Below are 7,701 nucleotides of genomic sequence, written 5' to 3'. Positions count from 1 at the left end.
AGTACAAAAGTAGTGTAATATTTATTACATGAGTACAATATAAAATGTTTCCTAATCTAAGTAAAGTAGATGCAACGTCTAGCTCCATTTTGTGATGTTTTTGGTCTTCGTCATTTGTTGTACTCCAATTCAAATCCATACCTGTCATAGAAACATTAGTCATTCCCTCTCTCCTAAAGTTTAATTAATTAGAGCAAATAGTCAATATTTAGGCACAATTATCCTTCAAACATGCACATAAAGTATGATTGGTGTCACTCGGGGTCGTGAACCCGCTTGGACGTTTGGGTAAAGTCAACTAGTGGGTTTAATACACTAAGGGTATTAAACCTCCTAGGTCATGAAATGTATGCTCCTAATAAAGGGTGTTGGTTTAGCTCTATCTTAGGCTGACTAAGAGTTGTTTTCCTATGACACAAGGTTCCCCCAAGCGGACAACTTGGGAGTGGAAGGTTCGTGGCCGTCGACTGCACCGCCGATCGACTAAATCCACAAGATCAATCCAACTAAGGGTGATTTAGTAGTGTACGACCGTGAACCGCGAAACCGCTTTAAGTGTGTGAATATGTGTGAGTTTTCCAGGAGTGGAAGAAATATGAACGGAATGACATTTTTATCAAAGCAAGTAACACATAAACAGTTTATATCAAACAAACAGTTTATATCAAACACACAATTAATAGCATGTAAAAACAGTTAATAAATAAAGTAATTAAAATAAGCACACAAAACCTATTTGAACTAAGTCCGTTATGGTTAGAACCTAAGAACTCCCCAGCGGAGTCGCCAAGCTGTTATACCCCATTTTAACCGGAGTCAAAATTAGAGTACAACATATTGGTGATTCCTATTTTTGTTTATTTTAAGGAGTCGCCACCTAATTATTTATGGTGAATTAGGACACCTAAATTTATTAAAGTTATTTTAAAGTTAACTCTGTTTTAAAAGTCTGCGAAACTTATTCTAGGTAAGGGTTCAATTAGTCTAAAGGGAAGGTATTAGGCATCCTTTAAGACCCATTAACAATGGTTAACCGACCGGACTAAAATTTAATTAGGCTAAGTGTGGGTTGTAAAAATTATGTATAAACCTATAAGGTAATTGATTTAAACTAAGAAGAGTGGGAGTTTTGAAACAGTATTGTGTGAACTTTTGAAATATCTTTTAAGTTTATGCGAACAAGTTTGAGCTAAAAGTTAGACTCACACTATAAATCATTCTAGAGTTGAGATGTTTGGTTGGCAAATTGTTTTACTAATTTTAACTATCGTTTTCAATCGTTAACCAGTGACCAAAAAGACCTATGTAATTAGCTAGCTTTAGTGGGAATTCCTGGTCAGACGAAACTGATTTCCCGAATCCTAAAATATGCTCTCTAATAAATAAATGATTCTTGCTATAAGGCTAAGGAGTGAATCTGAATAGTCACGTAAGACAAGGCTAATGGCAGCTAATTATTAAACTAAAATATCAGTCACACAACAAGCAGACAAACATCAAAGAGCGTAAAGGAGATGATTAGAGCCGTATTTGGCTCCCATAAGAGGACGAAGTTTCCGGTGATTCACCGCTTGGCTAGCCACTCTCGTTGTTGTCTATTCAGAGGAGTGTCGAAGAATGAGAGCTTTGAATAGGAATGCGCATGCAAGGTCCAAATGCTGCATAATCTCAAAATGAGACTGTTCGGGTAATGAGTCTTTATGAAGACTCCATTTTCGCTCCGAAGTGTACATGTAAATAAGAGAGTAATGAAATTAGTAAGACAATTCAAGTTTTAAAAGATGTTGAATAAAATAGATATAGCCAAATAACACACAACAAAAAGATGTTAAATAAAATAGATATAGCCAAATAACACACAACAAAGATGCTGTCCAGAACACGAAGTACACAAATGCCGAACGAGGTACCCATCTTGCAACTGATGATACTTCAAACAACTTTAAAAAAAAAAACAACTAATCCATGATACATGCTCAATTTTCAAAGCATAAAAATGATCCCCAAAGTCCATCACATTTGAACTACAGCGAAACGAATTCTCTAAGACATGAAGAGTTAATCTTTAACCTTTATCCTTCGAGGCATGATATGATATTCTACAAGAAGACTTCTCTTAGTAGGAGAATATATACCAAGGCTTAACAAAAAAAAACATATTTGTGTGCATAAGGACAGGGAGCAGAGATGCAGCCATTTTCAAAAGTTATCCCAGCAAACAAGATCAGCAAAGAGTACGTGAACATGGTTGATTTCTAATGAGATTTCTAACACATAACATCTAAGCATGAGAAGTTCAATCCAAAACTTTACAACAACAAAAAAAAGTGTTTTCATGTAGATATTCGGTTGAATGCCTAACAGTCACATTTTGACACTATATCGCTTGAAACGAATTCACCGCAACACATGATTTCTAAAACAGGACAGCGGCTAAAAATACTTCAACATGTGATTTTAACTAAAGCAATGAATATAGAATGACGATTTAAATCAATGGTCAAGTAGGGTGATGCTGTATACTTATTTTTTACAATGCCGACACACAAAAGTAGTTAAAGTGAAACTAACAGTACGTTCATGATAGTAAAATACAAATTCAGCCAGAGTTTTCAAAATCAAAAACAAGAGGAAGAAAGGTGACGGACTAGATACTTAATCTGAACACTAATCCGAAATAACAACTATAACGACTGAGCTAAATTACAACAGTAAATTAAACATCCGAACCAAACATGGATCACAAATACAGCCAACGCACTCAACACACAAGAACCAATGAACCGCTGAACATAAATGCGAGAACAACGTTTACATAAACAGTACAAAACACTTAAAGGACTGAAACCACTTCGCAAAATAGCTAATCACCACGTCGAATCAAAATCATACTAAATTAAGCGAATCTAAATACATCAACTTACATAGAACAGAACTTAAAAAAAAAAAAACAGAGTGAGAAGGAGGATTTCTGACCTGTTTTGCGTACAGTGAAATGGGGTCGTCGAGGCCTCGAATCTACTCTCGTATTGACAGATTCGAAACTCGAGTAAAAAAATTAAAGCATCTCTGTCATAGCTAAAATTCTTGCCGAGCAACGACGAAAGTTAATCGAATCGTCAAGAATTTAACCTTTCGTCACAAATCTCATAATTCAACAAAGTGTTTTCTGATTCAAACGTTCAAGACCAGATTTAAAAAAAAAAGGAAGACTCAAAGACCTTTGTGAGAAAATATTCATGCATCACCAATCTTTCCGATCAGCGTCGAATCCCCGAATTTTCATGTACTCGACTTCGAAATAGTAAAAGAACAAACAGAATAAGATGTTTGGAATTTCAAATTGAAGTCCCGAAAACCATTGAAATCCCCCTTCAACTGAGTAAATCTTTTCATTTATAGAGTGAGGAGAGAGAAGAGCGTATGAGAGAGAAGAGCGGGGGACAGAGGAGACAGAGGCGTGGGGGACAGTGGTGAGTGGAGGAGAGCGTGAGGGAGAGAGGGTAGAGAGAGAGAGGTGAGGGACGGCGGCTGGTGAGAGGAGAAAGAGAAAGAGATTAGGGATTTAGGGTAGGTTTTTTAAGAAAATAAATGGGCCGGGTCGAGTAATTTTGGGCTGGACCGGGTAGGAATAGGTAATGGGCTGCTGATGTTGAACGAATAGTGGGCTGAAAAATGTGGGCTGGGTATTAAAATGTGGGTTGTTTATTTGGGTAGGGGAATAATATTGTATTTGTGTTTTGGGCCATTAATTTGGCTGAAAATTGTTGATCCTTCCTCCTTTATTTAATTATTTTTGTGTTTCTAATTTAATAACTATTACAATATATACTATGTAAAACAATTAATAATTAATATGTAGAAAAAATAAGGATTTAACAAAGTGTTGTCTTGTAAGTAATTTAACGAGTCCAAACCCGAAAATGAAATGATGATGAATCATTTAGAATTGCGACAAAGTAATGCTAGTAATGTTGAAAATAAAAGTAGCGATATTAATAGTAGTAGCAATAAAAATAAAATAGTGAAAATAAAGTATTTAGCTTGTCAATCAATTTAGAAGCTCAAAGAAATAAATTGAAATAAAGGAGGGACAAAATTGGGTGTCAACAAGTACGAATAATGTATCGAGTATGTAAGACAACTTAATAACTTAAACTGAAACTGATATATGAAATTAACTGAGAATCAAAGATACTTTGGAATTACACTTACATGCTCTGACTCATCTTTTATATAATATAGGCCAAACTCATAGGTAGCCTCTTATGGTCGTTAAGATTTTTCACTTGAACACCTTAACTAAGACTTATGCCATTTACACACACGAAGTATGGCCCAATTGTGTCATTTAGACACTTTTTGCTCACTTGGCAATTGGTGTGATTTTCACATCAAACTGGCACGTGAAGAGCCTTAAAAAACAAATTTTTAGTATTTCTTTATTCTTTTTGTTTCCCCCTTCTTCTTTTTCTTCTTTATTTTTTTTTCTCTTCTTCTCCACTTAATATTCTACCATTAACAAATCTCCCACCATTGCTATCTTGTCCACCAAAATAAGATTGATATGTGGAAATCTTTTTCTTACACACGAGAATTTAGAAGAAGATGAATAGAAGGTGGGCTTCAAGTACGATAATTACTGAAAATCAAGCAATCTTTTAAGAGAATTTTGCCGTGTGGTTCATTATTTATTGCATGAAACAAGATGTCGATCACCAATTTTCCAAGTTGAGGATCTTAGTTGTCACGACCCAAATAATAAGTCGTGAAGGCACGGACTTCCCCGAGTCAGTAAGCCATTCACAACCCGATTCAAACAATTATTAAGGGAAAATAAACGCGAAAAGTAATCAACAAGCAAATTTCAGGTCTTAAAAGTCTCTTAAGCATAAATACCAAAATAAGAGAAATCCACCAAGACTGGTGTCACTAGTACAAGAACATACAATAAGTACGGATACAAGTCTGAATAATTCCTTAAATACACTGTCTGAAATGAAAGACACAAAGTAAATGATAGAGGGTAACTTTAGAAACACATGGAGCTGCTTTTTTTGTGAGTAGTGATGGATTGAAACATGCTACTGCACATCTTTTCCCAAAGACTTCATATGCAATTGATGTCAGAAGGTTAGATGAAGCTAATTTTTAGCCAGCTACTGTAGTATTTGAAAAAGCGAAATGAGATGTCATATTAATACAGGTCATAGATGTGAATGGTTTCCAATATGCCAGACTTACCAATGATGGTTCACTGTCAGTGGGCTAAACTTTATTACATATGGAGAATCCTGATAATTCTGTGGGATAATTCTTGATGGTTAAAGTTGCATTTGAATGTATAGACCATGTCGAAGTACCTCTGCCCGGTGTAACTAGTAGAACTTATACACCTACTGCCTTATCGACCACACCAAGATATAGAATTATGGGACATGTTTGGAATGAAGATGTACTTACTCTTTCTTCGTCTGGTGGAAACTCTTATGAAAAAAAAAATCTTCACCCTCTTGTTCCTATTATACAGATGTATGGCCTTAATTGTGCAGAAGGTTGTTCAGGTGGCCCCGTTTCATGGGTGGCTCAAGGGTAAGTCCACTAAAGCAATCACTTTAGGCCCCTAAGAGTTAAAATCCCCAAATTTTTTGCTATTATTATATAACTAGTTATTATTACGTGTTTGTAGTTTATATCTTCGTATGCAAAAAGTCAATATCACATGTCTTATTATATAACTTGAGAAAAGTTCTTTCAAGTTAATATAATAATCACCATTTGTTGCAATACACTACCTTGGTTCTTGTTGTAAAAAATCTTACTGGTAGATATGAAGATTAAGTTAGTTTGATGCAGAGTTCTAAAATATCAGACAAATTTCTATTGTTATTTAACAGGGTTATTTGTGTGGGGTTCGGACCGATCCCGCCCATTTGACAAGACTTACCAAAAGTAGCAAAAAAGTACAAAGTATCTCACAGTGATGGACAACGAGCCCCAAACGCTGTTAGCAAAGAAAACAAAAATTACATCAAAAAAATTGTAGTACTCTAAAATTTACATCAATTTAAGACCAATCTAGAATTCAATCGAGGAAAAAGAGAGCTCTTGTAGTGGACTGCCTGAGCAACCAATCTCAGTAACATATCAGAGCCTCTACTCTTCTGTTGAAAGTGCCTTAGGTTCCTTTCATGCCATACCAAATATAGACAACATGCTAGAGACAATCTATAGAAAATAACTAGAACTGACTTTCCTTTGGCATGTCTAACAACCCACATCACTTTTTCATTCCATTTCAGAGATGTCCTTTAATTGTCTAGCCATAATAATATCATGTTCTAAGCAGCAACAGAGTAATGGCACTTGAAGAACAAGTGATTGAAACTCTCATCAGAATTATACAAAGAGCACAAGACACATTATGTACAACACTCCATTTTGCTAGTCTATCTCTGGTCAAGAACCTTCTCAAAACAATCAGAAATTTCCATCTTTGTAGCTTCATGGTTGTTCCGTAGTACCTTCCGCCACTCCATTGAAATATAATCTCCTCTCAGTTTATAATAAACAATCTATGTACTGAACTTAATCATAGGAGTAGCATATCTTGCTCCTCATAGCCAGCTGCTTTCGAGTTCTTTTGATTTTGAGGATCCTTTTGATCATTCATGAGGCTTGGTTATCAGGCCATTCCAACTACTTTTACCCGGGCAATTCGCACTATTGTCCCTATCTTGGGAGTGGTCTTTAGTCTTTGTCCCTCAAATTGCAAGTCTTCAATTTTTGTACTTCGACATTTTAAGTGGTCGAAAATATCTGAAAAATAAAAAATGAAATTCAGATTTATGATCTAATTTCGCAAGACAATGTTTCATAGAAACTATGTCTAGTCGGGTAAAGTTATATAGAAACAATGCCTTGACCGGCATAGTTACGTAGAAATTAAGTTATCCTACAGATCGGACAAGGCATAAGTTCTATGTAACTTTGCCCGAATAGGCATAGTCTTTATGAACATATGGCGGATAACTTAGTAGGTGTTTGGCCATAGAAACCAAAAACTTTTTCACCTTTTTGGGAATTTTGGAGTTGGAGTTGGAGTTGTGTTTGGGTATAGTTTTTAAAATTATATATTTTTTTGTTGAATTGTACCTGTTATGGTTGTGAAAAAAGTGAAAAATTTGACACAAATTCCAAATACAACTTCAATTTGGAATTTTTTTGGCCGAACGCTGGTTCCGGAAAAAAAGTGAAAAAAGTTTCCAGAAAAAAGTGAATAATTCTTATGGCTAAATTTCGACATGACATAATTTCTATGTAACTTTGCCCGAGTAAATATAATTTCTATGAAATCTTGCCTTGCAAAATTATTTTCTCTGATTTCGTAGACCAGCAAAAAAGAGTATTTTGCCCAATGAATTTTTATTAAATGAGAAGTAGGGGCAAAAATTAAAGATCAGCGATTTGGGGGGCAAAAATTAAAGATCAGCGATTTAGAAGAAAAAATTGAAGACCATTCCATATGAAAGGAAATCTCCCCCCCCCCAAAAAAAAAGGCTTCTCCTTGATGTAGCGGGTATGGACCCTAGCTGATACTGATCAAGCATGGACGTATGATGAACTAGGGGTGGGCGTTCGGTTCTTCGGTTCGGTTTTATCGAACTTCGGTTCGGCTATTTCGGTTTCGATTTTTTGAAG

The sequence above is a fragment of the Lycium barbarum genome, chromosome 12, assembly GCF_019175385.1.
Source record: "Lycium barbarum isolate Lr01 chromosome 12, ASM1917538v2, whole genome shotgun sequence".
Lineage (NCBI taxonomy): Eukaryota > Viridiplantae > Streptophyta > Magnoliopsida > Solanales > Solanaceae > Lycium > Lycium barbarum.
The sequence above is the reverse complement of the archived record's forward strand: the minus strand, read 5'-3'. Positions refer to the sequence as shown.